The sequence below is a fragment of the Charadrius vociferus genome, unplaced genomic scaffold, assembly GCF_000708025.1.
Source record: "Charadrius vociferus isolate BGI_N301 unplaced genomic scaffold, ASM70802v2 scaffold234, whole genome shotgun sequence".
Classification (NCBI taxonomy): Eukaryota; Metazoa; Chordata; class Aves; order Charadriiformes; family Charadriidae; genus Charadrius; species Charadrius vociferus.
Genome location: NW_009648148.1, coordinates 1,938,314 through 1,962,067, shown reverse-complemented (window position 1 = coordinate 1,962,067; position 23,754 = coordinate 1,938,314).

Below are 23,754 nucleotides of genomic sequence, written 5' to 3'. Positions count from 1 at the left end.
GTAAAAGCAAAGGCCACATGTGGAAGCAAAGGAAAACAAAAAAGTTATTCTGTATTTCCCATCAGCAGGTGATGTCCAGCCACTTCCTGGAAAGCAGGGCTTCAGTATGCATAGGAGTTGCTCTGGAAGACAAATGTAGTAAGGAATGCTGCCCCGCTCCTCCTCCTTTCTCTTAGCTTTTATTGCTGAGCAGATGTCATATGGTATGAAATATCCCTTTGGTCACTTTGAGTCAGCTGTCCTGGCTATGTCCCCTCTCCAGATCTTGCCCACCTCCAGCCTACTGGTGAGGGGGGGAACGTTGGAGAGGCAGCCTTGATGTTGTGGGAGCTCTGCTCAGCAGTAGGCAAAACACTGGTGTGTTATCAACACCTTTCTAGCCACCAATACAAAGCACAGCACTATGAGGGCTGCTATAGCGAAAATTATCTCTATGTCAGCCAGACCCAATACACTAGCAAAGCTCTAGAAGCTCTGACAGACAGGTGTCTATGCAAGCCTTCGCGTGGTGAGGCCAGTCGTCCTTCTTGGTCTGGAAACTGTGCAACATTACTTCTTGGGCAGTTTATATGGGTCTCACATAGAGGAGGGAATGCAGCAGTCGAGGCATGCAGACAATGTTCAGTATAAGGCTTTGGCAGTATTTGGGGATCTAAAGCAACTGTTTCCTGTGCATGTCTACAGAACTGTATAAATTTTACAGCTTCAAAGTTATCCCTGAGGCAGGCCTAGAAATCAAATTTTAAAAGAAAGACAGGATTTCAACATGGGATTTTTACATCTGAAAGTTTAAACTGGTGCCAAAACATCCAGTTCTTCTGCCACCTGGTAGAATTTACCTCATTCACATATACACTAAACTGTTTTTTTAATTAAGCCCTTCCTTTAACCCACAGGCTACTTTCAGAGGTAACGTGGTACAGTTTGATGATATACTCTTATAGAAAGCTGTTTAATGTCTAATGCCTCCGATGAACCTACATTTTTCAGCTTGCAGTGTGCATTCATGGATTATATTTCCTATTCCTATTTGTCCATGGACACAAGGTGATAAAGAGGAAATCAGAAGAGTGGAAATTTTAGCAACATTAAAACCGGTGCCACTTGCACTGACTCATCATATTTGGCAGTAATGGGTATTCCTATATAAGTGTACACTCCCAATTCATGCCACAAGAGAAGTTGAGATGTTATGTCAAATTATCTCAGTTGGCGGTGTCTCAAAGGCTTTGTCTGCAGATATCTGATGAGGATTTATTTTTGGTTTTAAATTTAAGGGTGCAGGATAGAGGAGGAATTTTCATACACGTGTAGAGAACCTATGCACCATTTTAACAAGCAAATTCAAACGGCACTCTAATGTACAAACCCAAGAGGTCATCTACATTCAAGGATGTTATAGGGAAATTTCTCTAGAGTTTTGAGATGTGTCATGTGCACCTCATTTATTGCTGAATTTTCAGCCATAAAGCACAAAGCTTTTACAGGCTAAAAAAGATTTAATATTTCCACTTTCCAGTGAAAAAAGTGTCACATCAGACCTGTCAAAATCAGAGTAAGTGACAGTCATGGAGATTGATACGATTTTTAGTTAGTTAATATAATTGCAGCTTCATAGTAATTCCCCAGATGTTAAGCAGGACACGTGAATAAATTCCTCCATTTAGCATCCAAATAAGATGCAGAAAAGAAGAAAAAAGAGGCCTGAATAATTAATTATGCATGCAAAGTTAGTTTCAGCAAAAGTAGCTTGTCAGGTAGTGCTAATGCAAGTGATGCTTGGCCTAGAGATGTTCTAATCTATTTCAGTAAAACTGAAACCAATTTTCATGCACTTTTTTTTTTTCTTTACCTTTCCTTTTCAACTCATCACAGCGTCGTCCAAAACAATTAAAAGGAAAAAAAAAAAAGAACACAATTTTGTACATGAAATGAAACCATGGACTGTATTTTCAGTCTTACTGTTCAGCCAGTCAGAGAGGTTAGTTTTTCAGCCAACTGAAACATTGATTTTCATTTAAATCTTAATCTCAGCAGTGTTTTTCTATGTCATTGGCGTTTGTGTTCTTCATCAGCAGATTAATGGCCACAGAATGAAAAAGGGAGTTAAGATATATTTTGTGTCAGAAAATGTTAAATAATGCAAAGCACCAGATTAGAATAGAGATATTTTTGATAATTGATATATTGCCCTCACCATCTTGCTAAGTAAAAAGCTTTTGATGAAGTATTCATCAGCATGCAGAACTGTAGTCTACACACAGTACTGACTTCTCTAACTAGTTAAACATAATGAATTGGGCCTAGCTGCTTATCCCTGTTATTTAAATGTTCTGGACAAGAAAAGAAAAGTATACTTTTTTAGCTTAAATTTCATCTGGAAAAAAAAGGCAAGAGAAATTTTACTGTATCTGCATAGTTAGACTTTTTGTGAGTTTGGGGAGAAAGAATTATTCAAGTATTTTTTAAACTACTGTACAGGAAGCAATTCATAGTAATAAATACTGTTTTACTGAATACTGTGAAGAGTCTGATTTAGAATCATAGAATCATGGAATGGTTTAGGTTGGAAGGGACCTTGAAGATCATTGAGTTCCAATCCCCCTGCCATAGACAAGGACACGTCCCACTAGAGGCCTTGAACATCTCCAGGGATGGGGCCTCAACAACTTCCCTGGGCAACCTGTTCCAGTGCCTTACCACCCTTAAAGTGAAAAATTTCTTCTTAATGTTTAATCTAAACCTGCCCTCTTCCAGTTTAAAGCCATTCCCCCTCGTCCTGTCACTACATGCCCTAGTAAAAAGTCCTTCCCCAGCTCTCCTGTAGGCCCCCTTTAGGTACTGGAAGGCCGCAATAAGATCTCCCCGGAGCCTTCTCTTCTCCAGGCTGAACAGCCCCAACCCTCTCAGCCTCTCCTCATAGGAGAGGGGCTCCAGCCCTCTGATCATCCTTGTGGCTCTCCTCTGGACACGCTCCAGCAGGTCCATGTCCTTCTTGTGTTGGGGACTCCAGAGCTGGATGCAGTACTCCAGGTGGGGTCTCACAAGAGTGGAGTAGAGGGGCAGAATCACCTCCTTTGACCTGCTGGTCACACTTCTTTTGATGCAGCCCAGGATATGGTTGGCCTTCTGGGCTGCGACTGCACATTGTTGGCTCATGTTGAGTTTCTGGTCAATCAGCACGCCCAGGTCCTTCTCCTCAGGGCTGCTCTCCAGCCATCCACCACCCAGCCTGTACTTGTGCTTGGGATTGCCCTGACCTTGCACTTGGCCTTGTTGAACTTCATGAGGTGGGCTTGAGCCCACCTCTCCAGCTTGTCCAGGTACCTCTGGATGGCATCCCTCCCCTCCAGTGTTTTGCCAAACAGCTTGGTGTCGTTGGCAAACTTACTGAGGGTGCACTCGACCCCACTGTCCATGTCCATGACAAAGATGTTGAACGGTACAGGTCCCAGTACTGACCCCTGAGGAACACCACTCATCACTGCTCTCCACTTGGACATCGAGCCGTTGACCGCAACTCTTTGAGTACGACCATCCAGGCAGTTCTTCATCCACCAAATGGTCCATTTGTCAAATCCATGTCTCTCCGATTTAGAAATCAGCATATCATGTGGGACGGTGTCAGACGCTTTGCACAAGTCCAGGTAGATGACATCGGTTGCTCTTCCCATATTAAAATGTGCCTTTCCTCAAACTGTCTTCCTTTCTAAAGGAACTATTTAGGGAGAGGTGGACTAAAGGGGTCTTGAAAAGTGAGGATTTAAATGCTAAGGGGGCAAAAAGACAGCATACCTTTTTTTTGAAGAAAAAAGTTTCCCAGACCACAGCAACCAGAGGTACACAGAGCATTTCCATTGCTCATTTTTGCACAAAGGTTACTTTTTATGGCACAGCATGTAGCTATGAATGTCATTACTTGAAATCTTAAAGAATTGTGCCTGGTCTTAAGGCAATAAAAGTGTCCATTGATTTTCCCAAGGGTAATATCTCTCTGGTTGAGACCATCCCATGTATAGGCTGGAAAATAAGCTTTTAAAATATGTAAAAAAAAAAAATAATTAAAAAAAATCATTCTTTAGGTTGATGGATAATGAGGATATACTTTTCTAGCCGGGTTCATGCCTAGCTAGCAAGTGTAGAAGTGTAACCTTTATGAAAAATTTACCATATGTAAAAGTCCAAATCGTAAAACGGATGAAATGCATGCATTAAGGAATCTGTGTAGTGAGGTTTTTTTTTCTGTCCTTCTCTATACAGTAATTCCTTCAAAATGTATACAACCTTTTTATTTCTACCTTTGTACTTTTTCTCTTACAAGCCAATACAAGAACGTACAATACATACAATTATCTTGTATAAAAACAGCTAATGTCTACCTGAACAGAGATTTACACCTCCATAGAAACTTAGTCATTTTGTTGTACTTCCATGAAGAAAGAGTTACAGAGTCTGCCAGAATACATAGTAAAGATTTCTAAAGAAATAATGCTAGGATACAAAAAAGAAAAAAAAAAAGAAAAAAAGAAAAGAAACACTCCCTTCCAAACAACTAAAAAAAAAACCAACCCAAACTGTTCAAAACAATGTACTGAGAAAACTGGTTAAATGAAATATTAAGAAAGGTGGACATACGTAGTTTGGTGATGCATGAAATTACATTGCACCACTGGTTTATATAAAGAATACACATCTATTTAAGAGTATACTATTAAAAATAAGTAGGATGACTAGTGGGTATATTTATAATATACATTAATTTTTTTAGCATATTGAAATATTTATATGAAATTAGATGTTGGAATAACACTTTGATTTTTTGAGTGGAATTTTTCAGATTTTAGAGGACAAAGTTAGGTTTCCACAAACTGTACAAGCATAAGCTGCAAATTCCTGAAGGTAGTAATAAAAAGAAATTTGACCACATGGAGAGAAGTCTCTTTCTGTGGTGCCTGTGAATTAATTTCAGGTCACATTTAAAGTTTTTGGCATTTATATGTTTATGAATATTACTCTCTATGCTCATAGATATAGTTGCATATGACTGCATCTGAAGTATCATTGTAGGTATCTGCAAGGGCTCATAACAGTTGGATAAGGTATAAAAATTTGGTAGGGAATAAAAGCCTCATTTTCAGAAATAGATCTATGTGCAGCATATTTCTCTGCTCTAGCTGAACATATGGGAGTTTATGCATGGGATTTTTATCCACTTGCTATTAAAAGAACAAAAAACCAAAACAGACTGTAAAAGATAATAGCCTGTGCCCTGTAGCTGCTGCATCTCTTTTGATCAATGTACTTACAGCAAGCTTCCCAGATCCAACTTCCATAGCTGCCTGCTTTTTTATGGTCTTAGTATAAAAAGTCTCGAGTTATCCTTCACCCTGCCTAGCTTAGGATGAAATGTTTATGTTAAAGATTGTTTTTATCTCTTCCTGGCAAAGCCAGTGAAAGAATTGTGGTGTTTACAAAACTGAAAAGTTTTGGCAACACAGTACACCACAAAGGGCGTGGAAATAACTGAAACAAGGGTTGTAATTTCATTATTTCACTTCTGTAGCTGTTTTTTTGGGCTTTGTTTTGCTTTGTTTTAATTAAAAAATTCTTCCTGTGATAAGAAATGGGGTGAAACTCTTCTTGGGGTATCTGGAAGCAAAGCAAAATAATAAATTGGTTTCACCTCTTCAAACATAGATACTCTTCCATGATTGATAGCAGAAAGATGCAGAAAATTGGTCAGTTATTTCTCCTGCACCCTTTTTTAGACTTGAACCACTGTCCACCTGTCTTTTGTACTTTTCTCAGAGTTTTCAAACTTTGTGGCCTTGATCTTTTTCATCTTTATTAAGACTTCAAATCTAGTGGGTATTTGGTTTAATTGAACAGTTGTAGCAGAGCTGTGTGGTGATATTATAGTTACTATGTGTTGAAGGCTAATTACTTTAACTTAATACCTAAAGATCTAATGATGTGATATTGTTTTCATTTGCATTCCTTTTGATAATCTTTATTGCTTGGGATTGCTGTGTCCCCAGATTCACTAGAGTTTAAAAGGGTAACAGCTAATTTCACTTTTCCATTTAAGTTAAGCCAAGAAACCCCCACTTACATCAGCAGGGCTTCATACTGGGACTGTTTGGTTCTAACCCACCTCACCATTTTATTCAGCTGTTGACACTGTGGAAGAAAAACAAAATAAAACAATAGGAGCCAGATCCCCAGCTGACAATAAGCTCTTCAAACAGTACCAATTGAAAGTCTGTTACAAAGGTTGTAAAAGTTATCAGATTGGTAAATTGATGTTTCTAGCTAACTGTTTGGGGCTTAGTACTTTAAGGAAGGTAATTCTTACTAGAGATAGTCATTTCTAATCATGTCCAATCCTAAGTAGGAAAAAAAAAATAATCTTATGAGATGTGTTTATTGAATATCTACTTGGAGAAGGAGCACAGTCAGATGTCTGGGAGGAGAGGAGAAATGCTCCTTTCTCTTAATTATAGTATGCCAGCTACCAGACAGTTTAGGACTAGTAATGTTTTACAAATCAAAACAGTATTAAGATTATTTGTTTCAATTAAAAAAGAAACAAATCACTATGCAATTCTACAGAGGTTTAGCGGTTACCTCTAGCGGTGTTTACATAGGGTAGGATGGTAATGTGATAATTGACATCCAGCTGATTTCATTCAGCAGCCTAACTGGGAGTAACTGAGGCCAAAGAGGCTTGGCATACCAGTGTTCGGTACTGTGATAGCGGTTATTGTTTGCATTGCAAAGTTGCCTCACATTTCTACCCTGGAGATTATAGTCCCACTGTGCTAAACAGCGTGCAAACTGTCTAAAAGACTATTCTTTCCAAGAGAATCTGTGGCCTTTGAAAGTCAGACCCAGACAAACACAAGGAAATAAAAGGAGAGTATTTGTCCATGTGATCATCTCCAACCACAGCTACCACCTGTTTAGCCATTGTGATGGTTTTTATAAGCTTTACATCAAGAAAAGTTTTCATGGAGATATTTGAAAGAGGACTGAGAAGTGGCTTTATGGAAAGGTCTTTTAAGAGTAAGAATACATGTAAAGGTAGAAAATCACATATTAAAAAATGTAATGAATGGATAATGAGGACTGAAATCATTGGCTGATTAGAAATGGAAATCACCATTATGAGGCAATATTTAAGCACTTAGTTCTCAGAAGGACCAGCATTTTTTACTACAATGCTGTTATTCATCTGTCCTATACTTTTACAGTCATCATCAACCTCTGGGGGTAAGGTGGGGTGTTAGATTATTCCTTCTCCTGCTCGTTCTATTTGACACTTATTACTTCTTTCCCGTTCTCTCTTTTGATAATCTGTCACTAAAGCTTCTTGGGCAATATTCCTCTGGGGCCCTGAAGACAATTAGTCTCTGATATGAATAATATCTGTAATATTTCATACATTGTGAGGAGATAGCTTGTATCTATCTATTTGTTCTCAGGTAGAGGAATGCTTTTCCTGTAAAAAAAAGGAGTGTCTGAGTAGGTTAAATCCTGGTCTGAGGGAGAGACTGCTTTGGCTGAGGCTTTCTGGGCAGAGGCTAGGTTTCAGCCCGAGGGGGTGCTGGTAAGAGTCACAATGATGAACTCTAATCCTGACACTTGATTAGAATTGTAGAATAGTTTGTGTTGGAAGGGACCTTTAAAGCTCATCTAGCCCAAACCCCCTGTAATGAGCAGGGACATCTACAACTAGATCAGGTTGCTCAGACCCCCATCCAACCTGACCTTGAATGTTTCTAGGGAACTGCCTCTCTGGGAAACCTGTTTCAGTGTTTCACCACCTGCATTGTAAAAAATTTCTTCCTTCCGTCTAGTCTAAATCTACCCTCTTTTAGTTTAAAATCACTGCCCCTTGTTCTATTGCAACAGGCCCTGCTAAAAATGTGTCCCCATCTTTCTCATAAACCCCCTCTAAGTATTGAAAGGCTGCAAGAAAGTATCCCTGGAGCCTTCTGCTCTCCAGGCTGAACAACCCCAAATCTCTCAGCCTTTCTTCACAGGAGAGGTGTTCGATCCCTCTGATCATTTTTGTGGCCCTCCTCTGGACGTGCTCCAACAGGTCCATGTCTTGTACTGAGGGCTTCAGAGCCAGATGCTGTATTCCAGGTGGGGTCTCACCAGAGTGGGGTAGAGGGGGAGAATCACCGCCCTTGACCTGCTGGTCATGCTTCTTTGGACACAGCCCAGGATACAGTTGGCTTTCTGGACTGTGAGCACACATTGTTGGCTTATGTCCAGCTTTTCATCCACCAGCATCCCCAAGTCCTTCTCCACAGGGCTGCTCGCAATCCCTTCATCAGGAATTGCCCTGACCCTGGTGCAACACCCATCACTTCACCTTGTTGAACCTCATGAGGTTCACATGAGCCCACTTCTTGAGCTTGTCCAGGTCCCTCTAGATGGTATCCCATCCCTCAGCTATGTGAACTGCACCACTCAGCTTGGTGTCATCTGCAAACTTTATGAGGGTGCACTCCATCCCACTCTCTGTGTCATTGATGAAGATATGAAACTGTACTGGTCCCAATACAGACCCCTGAGGGACACCACTTGTCACTGATCTCTATCTGAATATTGAGCTATTGACCACTACCCTCTGGATGTGTCCATGCAGCCAATTCGTTATGCACCAAACAGTCCATCCATCAAATCCATATCTCTCCAATTTAAAGAGAAGGATTTTGTGGAGGACCGTGTCAAAGTCCAGATAAATGACATCAGTAGTTCTTTTGGACTCAATGTTTTTAGAGGTCTTTTCCAACCTAAATGATTCTATAATTCCCTTGTCCACTGATGCATCCCTAAAGATCTGCCAGCTCTGTTCTGCTCCCTTATCCCTGAGGGCAGTTTACCAGGGGTCCAATTGACTAATTTCTTGAACAGCTGGAAGTTTGCTTTCCTAAAATTCAGGGTCCCGACTTTGCTCTTCATATGTCCCATATTCCTCAGGACTGTGAATTCCACCAGTGCATGATCACTGCTGCCCAGGCTGCCTCCAATCTTGATGTCTCTGATCAGCTCACTTGTGTTGCTGACCAACAGTTCCAGTATCGCATCCCATCTGGTAGGGCTGTCTATTACCTGGCTTAAGAAGTTATCCTCAATACACTCCAGCAGTCTCCTGGATTGTCTAGACAGTCTCAGAGATTGTAGATAAGAACAAAGTGTCAGAGGGTGCAGAGGGAAAAAGTTACAAAAAAGCAGAAACTGGGCAGAGTTTGCTGAAGGAAATGCCTTGTTTTCTGCTGCAATGTCTTGAATCCTTTTGTTACCGTCTGTTTTGGTGATGTGTCCAAGGTAGCACACAAATGTTGATAACAAGGTTAGAAGCCAGACTGAAGAACATTTGTATTATGTAGCGGAAGGTGGGTAGAAATCTTCAAGGTAGCAGAGATCGGAGGCAGCAAGTCCACATAGTGCAATAGACGTAGTAGTTTTTATCCAAAGCAATGTTAACGTGGGCACAGTGCCATGTGTTGCAGCCAGGCTGAATAGGCTTTGTCTGGCTGGCTGGTAAGCAGCTAGCTCTGCTGTGTCTGCATGTATTCTTCACTGCTGCTTCTTCAACAGCATGGGTGGGTGCAAGGAAGCCAAGCTTCTTTCTGTGTTTGCTTTTCTGGTCTTGGATTGTAAATTAATTCCGTAACAATCACTGTAACCCTAGAATTCCCAAATATTTGGAATGCAGCCTGCTGCTGCCTCTAGATCCTTTTTAGCCAAGTTCTCATTCATAGTCCTCTGTTTTTAAAAGCTGGAGGGATTGCGTAGTTCTGTGCCAAGAGCTAACACAGTACTTGTTAATGAGTCAGAACACAGTATTATGTAGGAATGCAATCGAATATAGAAATTATTTTTCTTTAAATTCATTCAAGCGAGAATGTAATTAGAGGGTCATAAGAATCCTATGAAGAGGAATACTCTAATATAACCTTAACTGTTCCTAATTATGTGCCACATTATTAAGCCTGACCTACTAAGCCTGCCTCCTGAATACAGCACATTTCCTCAATGCTTGTTAAAATCACTAGAGACTGCTGGAAACACTATGTAGTAGAATACCTTCCTGCCTATGTTTGCGCCTTTTCCCAGCAACCAAGCCTCTTTGTAACCCCAGTCCTTACTGGTAGCAGGAGAAACTGGTTGTCTTGAATACAAAGGAGAACATGGCATAGTATCTTTCTAGGATTGTCAGGAAAGAGTTTAAGGAGTTCCTCAGAAAGTGGAGTTTGCCTGGCATCGACTGTGCTCCAGAGTAAATTATGTGTTATTAACCACTTTAACTTTGGTCTTTGCACCACCTGCCACAGTCTATGAAGTGATCAGATCTGGGAGGAGCAATGCTGTCTCTCTTTGAAAAACACTAAGGCATCATCTCCACCCTCTTCAAGATAGCAGGCTCAACCTGACATAACACTTGTTTCTCAGTGATGCATTTGTAAGTTCATTGGAATAAATGGAATCAGAGTGTTTTTGAGAATCAGAGCAAGCAGAAAGGGGTGGGAGGGAGAGCAATATACATAAGTAGCGACAGCCTTTTCAAATACATTATTGTAAGGGGGGCAGAAAAAGCTGAGCTTTAATGTCTGAAATGTGAAGTCTGTTGGAGTGACATACTTTGAAAAGACTTCAGAATGAGCCACGGGTAAGTTTTACTGCAAATGAGTAACGGTTTAAGATTTTCCTCTTGATGCTGGTGTGAAAGGCTCATGCCTGTAGATATGTCAGGAGGCTCTGAATGTTCCCTGCCTACAAAGCAAAAGATTCAAACATCCTCCCACTTTCTATCTCATCCTTTCAAATCCTACATTTTCTTTCTGGGGGGTCCTTATGTGCTGTGAGGTAGTGATCCTCCCCAGGAAATTTCCTAATGCTCTCGTCTTGGAAGCTCTGTACAGAGTGTTTCACTGACCTGGGACAGCTGTTCAGGTACTTGTAACAGAGCTGTAGCCCCTAACCATAAGTAGAGCTAGATTTTATACCTGTGATTTTCTTCTGTGGTCTCTCTCCCTTTTTTCCCCCTTTCCTTTTTTACAACAATAAAATAAAACAGGCTGCAGTTGGCTTTTCACGCACAGAAATGGGTGTGTTACTCATTATGAATGGGAAAAGGCACCTGTAAGAAACTTTCAGTGATGTCTCATACAATTCTAGGGGCAAAATGCATTCCTCATTCCTTCAGCACTAAAATATATTCTGTAAGAGACGAGCAATTATCAAATGGCACTTTCCTTTTTCCTCTTGACTCTGAATGTTTTTCTCTCAGTCTTAGAGTCTAAAACTACTGCTGTGCAGGGCCTTTTAAGAGTAAATGTGTACTTTTTAGGGCGATGTTGATATTATTGGGTGGGTGGGGAAACAGAGCTCTGATGATCTCTCTTCCCATGTCCCACTTTCCTTGCATTTGGATTACACCATCCATGACAGAAATTTTTAGTCTTTTCCATAAAAGTTTTAATGCTTAATGTTTGTGGCTGATTTCTGAATATTTTGAAGTTACTTACTTTTTTTTCTTTCTTGTCCTTTTTTTAAAAGGATAAGGATCTCTTTGCTAGAAAGAGTACCTTTTAATTGTGTTGCAGACTAGGAACCAAAATCATTAATTCCTTAGGGCTCTCGGTCTCATACACTTGTAGTGCATGTCTGGTGATCTTTAACTAGAGCGGTTTTCTCATTACTACTAATGACAGTGGTGTTAGCATGATAATATAATTGCTGTGGATTCTAGAAGCATGAATAGATTTAAGGGTCAGGGGTTAGTTTCTTTTGTTTTTTTAACCTTCACTGTTTTGTTGTCACGTATTTCCATTTTGCTCAGTATTCAGTGGGGTATTTTTATTGATGAAAGTCCTTGCCCAAATATAATGCACTGTAATTTTGCAATTAAACAATTAAGGCAGAAGAAAGAAACAGTTAAGGAGAAAAAAAAAAAAAAAAAAAAAGTTTTAAAAAATCTTTCTCCCCTTTAGCTTTGCCCCTCTTTTCCAATATGTTCTGTTATTCTGTTTTGACTAGATTTTGATGCAGCTAAAAATGCCATGGGGTAAATTGTGAGGAAACATATGCAGAATGGATGTGCACTGCTTGCTCTGTAACAATTGCAAGAGTTGTTATTAGTGGGTTAGCACTTATTAGGAAACGTGAATAAGCAGCATTGGACCCTGAGGGTATGTCTACACTGTGCAGCAGAGCACAGCACAAACAGTCCCCAGCTAGCTCCAAGTGGGCTGAAGCATCAGCATGGCACAGTGCAGCAGCATATGAATGCCGACAGCAAAATGGCTGTGCTGGCACGGCAGTTCTCAGCAGTACTAATGAGCACCAGTGACACAGTTAGACTATTTCTCTTAAAACTTTGTTTTACTGTCTTTGCCCTTTTTTTTTCTTTTTTTTCTTTTTTTTTTTTTTACATAGTAGACACAACACTTGTGTAGCCCTCATACAGGCAAGTTTATTTTGCAGGATGGCAGAATGACACTTGCATATATGTATTTAATGCATACACTATTTTATGGAGAATGATAAATATCGAGTGATGCAGACTTTATACCCTGCAAAAGCTCATCTTGAAAGCAATGTAACGTATTAAAGACAGGCAAAAAAGCGCCTTTGTTAATGCAGAGCATGTGCACGTGACTGCAAACAGCTGCAACTTGGTTACACATAGTTATTTCTATTGCAATACATAACTTCTCTGTGATTTGTTCTTTCATGCCAGACTTCAGTAGCCACTGGTGATACATAAGCAGTTGTTTATTGCTGTTGTTCATTGATTTATATTTTGGTGGTTTGGACCCTTTGCAATATCCATGAGTGATGATTTTTAGCTGGTGCGCATACATCAAGGTCTCTGACACTCATGCTAACTGTTCACCAGTTGTGGCTCCAGCTGCGTGCTGTGCACATTACATCAGCCTGCTGAGCTGAGCAGAGGCATTCACCATCCCCTGTTTCTTACCACTCTTGCATAGCAGGAGGGGGGCGCAACTTAAGGATATCTTGGGAGAAGGAAGAGTTACCTGCATCATGCTCATCCCAGAGAAAAGTGAAGGAAAAGAAACATCCAAGAACGATGTTTGTATTAATGCAATGTGCACCAAAGAAATGTGCCACAAAAGGGAAAATTTGATAATCAAGTATCCAAGCTAAAAAAGTGAGCAAAGCATCTAAAAATACTGATGTTTTAACACCTATTCATACACATCTGGGGATGTTTTTCATGTCGTTTTTACTGTTGGGTTTAACTTAGCTGGCTGCCAGATGCCCACCCAGCTGCTCTCTCACCCGTCTTCCTCAAAAGCACTGGGGGGGAAATAAGATGGAAAAGCTTATGGGTTGAGATAAAGACAGGGAGATCCCTTACCAATGACCATCACAGGAAAACAGGCTTGACCTGGGGAAAATTAATTTAATTTATTGCCGTGTAAAATGGAGTTGGATAGTAAGAAACAAAGGCAAGTATGAAAAGAACACCTTCCCTCAGCCTTCTCCTCTCTATTTTAGCAGGCTCACTTGGGAAGTATGTGCTATTTTTCTGTTGAAAAACTAACATGCGAGGGAAATAATATATTCAGGCCTGCGTGTGGTGATAAGTAAGGACTGACAACCTTTATTTCACTTGCTTTACAATCATATTCCCTAAAAAATTCTCATGGAAAGGAGCTACTGATGAGGCGGCAGAAGAGAAACTCAGGTGGGACACAGAAAGCGCAGGGAATCACAGCTCTGTTTCACAGGTTCTTTTCCTGCCACAGACTGATGTTCCTGTTTGCTTGCAAAGAGCATATCTGCATGGCATAACTGCTGGTGTGCCACATTTGCCTCTATACTTGGCATTTTAGCATGCAGTAATCCGATCTCTGGTGTTGTAGTTTGATGGAGCAGTCCAGCATTCAATGCTGACGAGCAGTTAAAAGGAATAGTGATGTGCAGTGGCACACGATCCTTTTCATGTCTGGTCAAAGTGGAAAAGGTTACTTGGAAGCACTGGTGTTAATTGCCTGCTTTTAGGCAGCTGGAGAGTTTTATTATGCTCCCTTGTACCTGCCTGGTGTGGGAACACAGATTCAGCCATGTCTGCGATTTTGCACAGAAGTAGGTGATCACATCTCTGATAGATTTCTTGGCAGTCCTCCTCAAGCTATTGCACATTATTACATTTCTTTAACTTAGTATTCTGGGTGCAATGCCGACTCCTCCATAATCAATTGCTAAATATCTTACCTGTTCCAGAGGGCTGGAATTGTAGCAACCCGTTTCTGTTAGTATTGATGGCTGCAGCCTCACTCTCTCTAAATAAGAGATCAAGAAATGGAGATAGGGTGGGGGAAGAGAGGTGATGAGGGGGGGTGGCAACAAGATTATTAAAATTTCTTGTTGGAAGAATGTGAAAGTCTCAGTTTGAGATCTTTAGAAACCAGTAATTGCACAATGGTTATGTCTGTCTCTTTTCCATTCATCATCTCTGTCCTTCTTATTTCCCTCGTGACAGTCATGTTGTTAAAATGTATTTAGGTAAAACCAAAAAGTGTTAAAGTGTGTGTGTATGTGTGTATAAGTAGGCACAAACAAATGCACGAGGTCTAAAACACCTAGCTAAAATATTGAAGAGTAAAATGATGCCTTACGGAGAAATACTAGTGGATTTTGTACAGCTACTTTTAAATTATGAAAACTACTTCAATTTTAATTTTCTAAAATGACAGAAATGCAGTGCAGTCTGCCAAATCACTTCAAAATTAAAATATTAATCAGAGATTCTGAGGTGACATAGATTATTATTGTTCTAAATTATTTGAGAAATTCAGACTTCCAAAAAGGTATTCATTCAGCAGCAGCACCCTTTCTTCACAGGTACTGTAATTATCACATACTTTCTTCTGTCTTGTGATATAAATATTATTTGCCATTATACTTCCTGCACTGCATCCTGCTTTGGCTAAGTTTTGCATGCAGCTCCATAAAGGCACACTGCTCAAAGAATCTTTCTGCAGATAAGTTTCTGGTGTGTAATCTACTGCCACTTGCTACTGGCTACACTCAACTGTTGTCAAAGTTAGTGTTGGAGAAATGCTGAAAAATTCTGTAGTTCCTTCACTCCACAAAATTTTATGATGATGTGTTAAACTAAAAATATAGGCTTTGTCGAATGATTTGCTTTGGGATCTAGACTGTAATTTGAAAATGAGAAAGAATAAGTGTGCAGGCAGTCTGAATATTCAAAAAATGTATACACAGTAAAGGGGTGGAGGTTTTTTGGTTCTTTTTTTTAGATAATCAAATTTGCCCTGGCTATAGTTATAGAATAGAGTTTCATTTAGATCCAGAAGCAGTCTCCTCACATTTTTCTCCATTTATTTGCATTTCTCTTATGTTCCTACAAGCTTTTCTGCCATTTTGTGTTCTGCACAAACTGCTACCTGTATATATAATGAGATAATTCACATTCTAGATGTATATATTTCTGATAACTGTAAACATTTTTTTTAATATGTATATGTGCATACATTGAATGTTCAGGTTTCTTTTCACTGCCTAATCCTTTTAAACACAAAGTCACAGATTTTCATGCAATTTTTGTTTACTGATAGGTCAGCTTAATCTTACCTTTTGTTCCAAAAATGATCCTAGCTTAAATACTTGTTTTGTTGTCATGAATGGGTTACTGGATCTTGATTATGAAATAATAGGTTAGTTACTTTGCTATAGAACTAATTTTCAAATAGCATTAGTAGAACTTTGTCATCTTGGTACTGCATTAAATCACTGTGTGCAGAACCAGATGGGAAGGGAAATGAGAAAACTCCCTTGGTACAGATACCATCTGACAAGAAGAAAGAAAACCACCTGTTATGCTGTGTAAAGGCAGAGTCAAGGCTTCTTTAGATAGATGAAGTTTTTTCTTTTTATTTTTCTTCTTTCTGGCCCGTGTAGACCTATGATTTCTTTCTTATATTTTATTGGAATTATTAATTGTATTCCTGAGGCCAGAGCCCAAAATGCACAGTTTAGCCAGTGGTGAAATCTTGCCTCTTTTTGAGTAATTAACAGTTCTTGCACCTCTTTTGTGCTCTCTTTCCTTCCCTATATATACTCATTATCCTGGTTTGTCAATTATCTTCCAAAATGTATTAAAAAAAGATAACTCTCTAACATTAGCAATTGCTCAGAAGTTGCTAATAGCTCTCATGAGAGCACTTGTCTCACCCCATATCTCCCACCTTATCAAAAGGTCACATTAATTACAGGACCCTTGCTGGGAATAAATCAATGTGTCAATCAGAGACCCACAATTGTGCTGCAGTTCGAAAGTAAAAATTCCAGAACAGGGTTATATTTAGGGCCTAATTTATTTCTTTTTTTAATACTGTATTTGTGAGTTAACCTAAGAACAAAGAATAATGGCAGCACATTGAAGACGAAGGTGTATGTATATTTTTAAGTGAACATTTTTATTTGTACCCTTATTATCAATTCTTCATCTACTTCTTAGAACTATAATACATTATTCTTGTAAGATCTCCAAAATCATTGCCTTCAGTTAAAACGAAAACTTAAGAAAGAAGGAAACACATCGAATTCAAGATATGTTCAGTTTCACTGACAAACATTTCTGTGTTTCTATCTTTAGTTTTTTATCTAAATATTTTAATGCCAGATCATAAAACAATCACAGCTGTAATAACAAAGATTTCCTTATTTAGTCTCTTTAGGTCTATTTATGTTCACAGTCTACAAGATTGTTTAGGGTATTCTTAACATTTGTAAGGCTCTTTGTTCTGTTGCTGTTGTTTTGTTTTGTGAAACAAAGCAGATAGTTTCTAACTAAAATGGCAGTAGATGAGAAACTGCATGAGCAAATAAGAAAGGAAAAATATTTTGTTTATCCACTGACTTATTTTCCCTCCTGGTCTGGTTTTATTATATTAAGCTGGTTTCCAGTGGTGATAGACTGCATACAAACTCACTCACAGACTGTTGTTAAATCCCAAGATTTAGATCAAATTCTCATATATTGTTATTGCCACCAGCCTAATTCTTCAAAATCTTAACTGTGCGCTAACTACTCAAGCAGGTTAACATAAAATTTAATTTGTGCTCATCAGCTTGAGGCTACAGAAATGTGTAATAAACTTGATTTATAAACTTCTAATTTTGCTGGCCATTAAATAAAAAATAATCTGTGTGTGCATATGTTAATATTGCAGAGGAAGCAGCCTAATAACTTTCTAAATACAGTTGCATTGGTTATGTTACATCCATTTAACATGGTGTCTGAGTAATTGTTTTAGATCCAGACAACTTCAAGTCTGATTCTGGTGGTGTTGAGAGGCAAAAGTGGAAATCTTCCAGCTTCAAATTATCCAGGTGGAGAACTTGGGTAAGAAGAAAAATTAACAAAAGGTATAGGAGAAGGTCTTTAACATACCAAGTCAAGTGGAGAAAATAGCAGATTTCTTTTTTTCTTTTTTTTCCTTTTAAGATTTTTTTTTTAAACAGAAACAGAATATTACTTCCAGTGCAAGTCAGTTATTGCCTTCTCCCTCTTATTGCTCAAACAGAAGAAAAGTAATGCTTGTGAAGAAAACTGGAGTATGAGAAATTTTCTTAGTAATACGGTACATCTCTAGTTTAGACTTATAAAAATACATGCTGTTGATATTAGGTAACTCTTATGGGAATTTGAGACTAGATTTAAAAAAGTGATTTTTTTTTTTTTCTACCTGCCAAGACTTTCAATGCTGCTATGACATCTTGATGCAGAAATCAGAATGACATGAATAGATTGCAAAAATATAATACAGGCTGTGTTGTGTGGTCTATCATGATAAGAGAGCCTGAATGGAAATTCAGGACTAAGTTGTAAGTACAGGGTGTTTTGGTCTTGACTCCAAACCCTATGGGGGTTGCCCTCATGGTCTGTTTGCTGCTCCAATCTGTGAAGAATACTGAATCATACCACTGGCCCCTTGAGTCTAAGAGCAGCCAATGTTGGCTTACTAGTCCAGTGCTTTGTTTGCATTGAAGCTGATGCGGGATAGGGAAAAAAAAAATAAATATCTTCCCAGCTACTTTTGTTTCAAGTAGAAAAACTGGTATCAATGGAACCGTGTACATAGTGTAGCTGGCCATTACAGAATTAAAAGGAATCATGGAATCACGGAATTTTCAGAGTTGGAAGGGACCTCTAGAGACCATCTAGTCCAACTCCCCTGCTAAAGCAGGATTGCCCAGAGCACATTACTCAGGACTGCATCCAGGCGGGTCTTGAAAATCTCCAGAGGAGGAGACTCCACAACCTCCCTGGGCAGCCTGTGCCAGTGCTCTGTCACCCTAACTGTAAAGAAGTTTTTCCGTGTATTTGAATGGAACTTCCTATGTTCCAACTTGTGCCCATTGCCCCTCGTCCTGTCACTGGGAACCACTGAGAAGAGTGTGGCTCCATCCTCCTTCAACCCACCCGTTTAGATATTTGTAAGCAATAATAAGGTCTCCCCTCAGCCTTTTCTTCTCCAGGCTAAAGAGTCCCAGCTCTCTCAGCCTTTCCTCATAAGGGCGATGCTCCAATCCCTCAATCATCTTGGTTTCCCTTCGCTGGACTCTCTCCAGCAGTTCCCTGTCCCTCTTGAACTGTGGAGCCCAAAACTGGACACAGTATTCCAGTTGTGGCCTCACCAGTGCCAAGTAGAGGAGGAGAATGACCCCCCTCTACCTACTGGCCACACTCTTCCCTATGCAGCCCAGGATTCCATTGGCCTTTTTGGCAACAAGGACACACTGCTGGCTCATGGATAATTTACTATCTACCAGGACCCCTGGATCCTTTTCCTCAGAACTACTTCCCAGCAGGTTCACCCCTAACCTATACTGGTGCTTAGCATTCTTCCTCCCCAGGTGCAGGACCCTACACTTGCTTTTGTTGAACCTCATTAGGTTCTTATCTGCCCAGCTCACCAGCCTGTCCAGGTCATGCTGGATGGCAGCGCGGCCCTCTGGAGTGTCACCCACCCCTCCCAGTTTGGTATCATCAGCGAGCTTGCTGAGGATACACTCTGTCCCCTCATCCAGGTCATTAATGAATATATTGAACAAAATTGGACCGAGTATTGACCCCTGGGGGACACCACTGGTTACAGACCTCCAACTTGACACTGCTCCATTCATCACAACCCTCTAAGTTCTGTCACACAACCAGCTCTAAATCCACCTCACCATCTCCTCATCTAGCCCACACCTCCTCAGCTTCCTAATGAGGATGTTATGGGAGACAGTGTCAAAAACCTTGCTGAAGTCAGGGTAAATGACATTTACTGCTCTCCCCTCATCCAGCCACCAATTTATAACATCATAGAAAGCTATCAGATTGGTCAAGCATGATTTACCCTTGGTAAATCTGTGTTGACCACTTCCAATAACTTCCTTTTCTTCAACGTGGTTGGAGATGACATCCAGAACGAGTTGCTCCATTACCTTCCGATGGACAGAGGTGAGACTAACCAGCCTGTAGTTCCCTGGGTCCCCCTTCTTGCCTTTTTTGAAGATTGGAGTGATGTCAGCCTTCCTTCAGTCCTCAGGCACCTCTCCTGTTCCCCATGACCTTTCAAAGATGGTGGAGAGTGGTCTAGCAATAACATCTGCCAGCTCTCATGGGTGCATCCCATCAGGGCCCATGGACTTATGGTTGTCCCGCTTGGCCAAGTGGTCTCTAACCCAGTCCTCCTCAACTGGGGGAAAATTTTCCTCACTCCAGACCTTTCCCCTTGCCTCCAGGGTATGGGATTCATGAGGGACAGCTTTAGCAGTGAAGACCGAAGAAAAGGCATTCAGTAACTCTGTGTCTTCCACCACTAGGAGGCCCATCTCATTCATCAGTGGGCCTACATTTTCCCTAGTCTTCCTTTTTCTACTGATATACTTAAAGAACCTCTTCTTGTTATCTTTAACTGCAGTGGCCAAGATGAGTTCTGCTTGAGCTTTGGCCCTTCTAATTTTCCCCCTGCATAGCTTCGCTACATCTTGGTATTCCTCATAAGTTGCCAACCCCCTTTTCCAGAGAATGTAAACTTTCCTTTTGTTCCTGAGGTCCAGCCAAAGCTCTCTATTTAGCAAGACTTGGCTTCTTCCTCGTCGGCTCGTTTTTCAGGACATGGGAATGGCCTTCTCTTGTGTTTTTAAGAGTTTCTGCTTGAAGCATGACCAAACTTCCTGGGCGCCTTTGCCCTTCAGGACTGTCTCCCAAGGGACAGTCTCGACCATGCTCCTAAACAGGCTGAAGTCTGCCCTTCAGAAGTCCAAGGTGTCAGTTCTGCTGGCTCCCCACCTTGCTTCTCCAAGAATTGAAAACTCTACCAAACATCCTTGCTAGTCTTTCTGATGTAGATTCGTTTATGAGCTGAAGTTAAGATTGTATTTTCAAAAGTGCTTAGAGTAAACAAAAATCCTGAATTCCTCCATGCTATACTATGTATATGTAAATAATGTCTCCATTTATCTGCCAAGGAGAAATCAAGTTTCAGTATCTCCATGGAAAAAACATTGTAAGCATCTCTAAATCTCATACCAACCTCTGAATCACCTAATTCTATTTTACTCTTTGTAAACTGGAGTGCTCAAGCACACTTATTAACTGTATATTTTTATGTGAAACCAAATGAGGTTGAGGATGTTAGGAAGTTTCAGACTGTTGCATTTTTGTCTGTGCTTAGAAGCCTTTAGACTTTTAATAATTTTAGTTTGAAAGTATGCAAAATACAACAACAAAATGCTACATGGATATATGCCAAAATGACATAAGAAATAATTACGTGTTAAGAATGAACTGAAGTTTTGGATAAAATCAAACCAGTTTTGATCAAAAACCAGCTGGTCCAGTTATGTGGTGTTATTTCTGACACTTTTTCCTCTGAGGGAAGTTTCAAATTTTCCCTCGTAGTGCTGAACATAGCAGGAATTATCAGTTTAATTTTGGAATTTGTGTGATGCTTTGTTCTAATCAAAGGTAAATCAGCAGTACAAATGGTGTGTTCCAGAGGCTGGTTGGTTTAATAAAGATGATACCTGTAGGCATATAAGTAAAATCTAAATCTCAGTTTCTGCATTGTGTGTGGCAAACTAGTCCATTGAACAGACTCTGAGAAATGTGCGACATCAGTAGAGAAGAACAAATCTGACTTGCAAGACTGCACCCAATTTTTTTTTATTATTATTTATTTATAGATATTGGGGGTCATTTGTGTTTGAAGATGTTTTAAAACTAGTATTCCTAATCAAGTCTCATCCATTTCTGGTCACAGCTGAACATCTTTGCTATCTCCTTTTCACTTCCATTTACTCTGTTTTTTCCATTATTACATTTGGATGAATAAAGACTGTAACAAGTAAGCAGAAGACAAAACCTGGGTACTGCAATTCATAAATAGTTGTATCATTAGTCTTATTTTCCTTCCCTCCCTGGAAGTGCTTTGCAAGAAAGTGTGACTGTAGCTGGTACTGCTGATTAGCCGTATGCTATTGCAATTTCCAAAATATGTGTTGTAATAGTTATAACAGGGCATATCCAGTACTGTATGAAACAAGAAGTAATTACAATGAATAATTTCTTATAGAATGAATAATTTCTAACAGCAGAGTTCACATTAAGTGCACATGTGTACTTTAATTTCACTTAAGCAAGAGTAACGTGTTTGCTGAGATGTCTAAGAAATGTTTTCATGAGTGTGTCCCGTCGTAGATGGCTACTAGATTAGTCAGGGACATTTGCCCTTGGTCAATCCATGTTGATTATTGATATAATACAATGCATCTGGAGTTACCTGTATTCAGAACTCCCCGAAAAAGGTCTCCTTTCTTGCTTGAAAACTCTGCTCAGAAGTATTCAAGAAAATAATTGGATTTCTGCATAAACTGCATAGCTGTACAGTGAACGGTAAACTGGAGGCATCCAGGATGCATTGAACAAAGTACTCATCAGCAAAACAGCATGTGAATTGCTGCAAAGCATAAAGCCTATGGAAGGTATAGTATGTTGTTATTGCTCACGATTTATCACAGCAAGTATGGTGTTTCCCAGATGCACTTGATTTATTCAGCATGCATAGAAGATATGTTTATGCACAAGGTATTAATTCAGAGTGTCAGGCTCACTATTTCTGGTAGGCAAATCTTTGGTGGAAATATGACAACTTTATTCAGATCTGAAAAAAGTTTAGTAATTTTTTAATATCTATGAAATGCTTGTATGCAGTGATGATAAGATGAATTTTAATAGAAAAGCTTTGGATGAACAACATTCTGATGATTTTGGATGAACATTCATTCTGAGGCCACAAGGTGATTTTTTTTTTTATTTTTTTTAATTTAAATTAAATCATCATTTAAGAATTTGATCATGAACAAGAAGGTCAAATGTCCTTTGACTTGCTGAAATATTATGCTGGATAAGGCATCAGAACTATTCTGTTCTTATTTTCTTTCTCTATTTTTTTGAATTCCTATCATTACAGTAACATAGGCACAAAAAGAAGAGAATCAGCTTACCTATATTCCAATTGGAAAACTATACTAACTATCCGGTCTTGCAAAGTACAAAGCATTCTGGTTTCTGTTCCCCGAGGCCCTCTAGCATGTCTTTGAGTCTGAGCACAGTACACAATAAAATTCTGCTTCTAAATAGCATCACTTACATGTTTAAAAAGAAAGATAGGTTTCAGTGCTTTGTTGAACACGAGCTTTACACTCAGCATCCTGTTGGTAAAATGTAAACTAAGGCTTCTAAAGCCGGGCTATAGTTGAGCGTGATTTGTAGAGGATGGTGGGTTGAGTTCTGCTGCAGTCCAATGAGTAGCCTCCTTTCGTACTGATGCCAGAAACAGAGCAAAACTCATGCAGAGAGAGGACAAAAATTGCAAAGTTTCAACTACATTTACTAAAGAATGTGTTCACTTGCTAAAGATGTGAACAAATTGTTCTGGCATGCAAATGGTTGCAAAGCTACTTGAAACATACGTGCCTTAGGAAAATGCTATTAACCCTTACTGTCAGAGGCATTATAATCACACATCAATTGAAAATTGGGATACATTGTAACACTTTTATATCATTGATCAATTACAAGTTCAATAGAAAGATAGCTACTCCCTCCTAAAACATTTTTCAAGCAATCTTTTCCTTGTCTACTTATCATTGAGATGATCAAGGAAATATTAATGTATGTTTCAGTCTGTGCTGTTTTAGTAGTTTAAGGTACAATGCTGGTGTGTCATTCCACACAAAATCTTATAGATTATTAATTTCAAGCATTATTTAAAACACTTTTTATTTGTGTTCCTCTGGATAAATTTATTTACTTTTTAAATTTTTATAGTAATTATTTATAAAATACAGATTTTTTTGGCAATCGCACATCAATAGCCATGCTTTTTTCTTCAATTAAGGAACAAAGGACAGCCTAAAAAAAATCTTTTATTCATAATTTTTCCTTTTGCAGAGCTGATTTATTGACTGGCTTTATTCATTAACCGGAAAACTCATTTACATATGAACAGTACATTCCTTTCTTAGGAAATTAGAATCATTATTAAAGAATACCTCATTAGCTACATTGATTTTTTTGACAATAAGTAATCATGAATCAACTAAAATATAGAAAAAATAATACCTTAATGTTTTATAGCGTGTATTAATTTCACCCATCTTCCCTGACTGGTAACACTC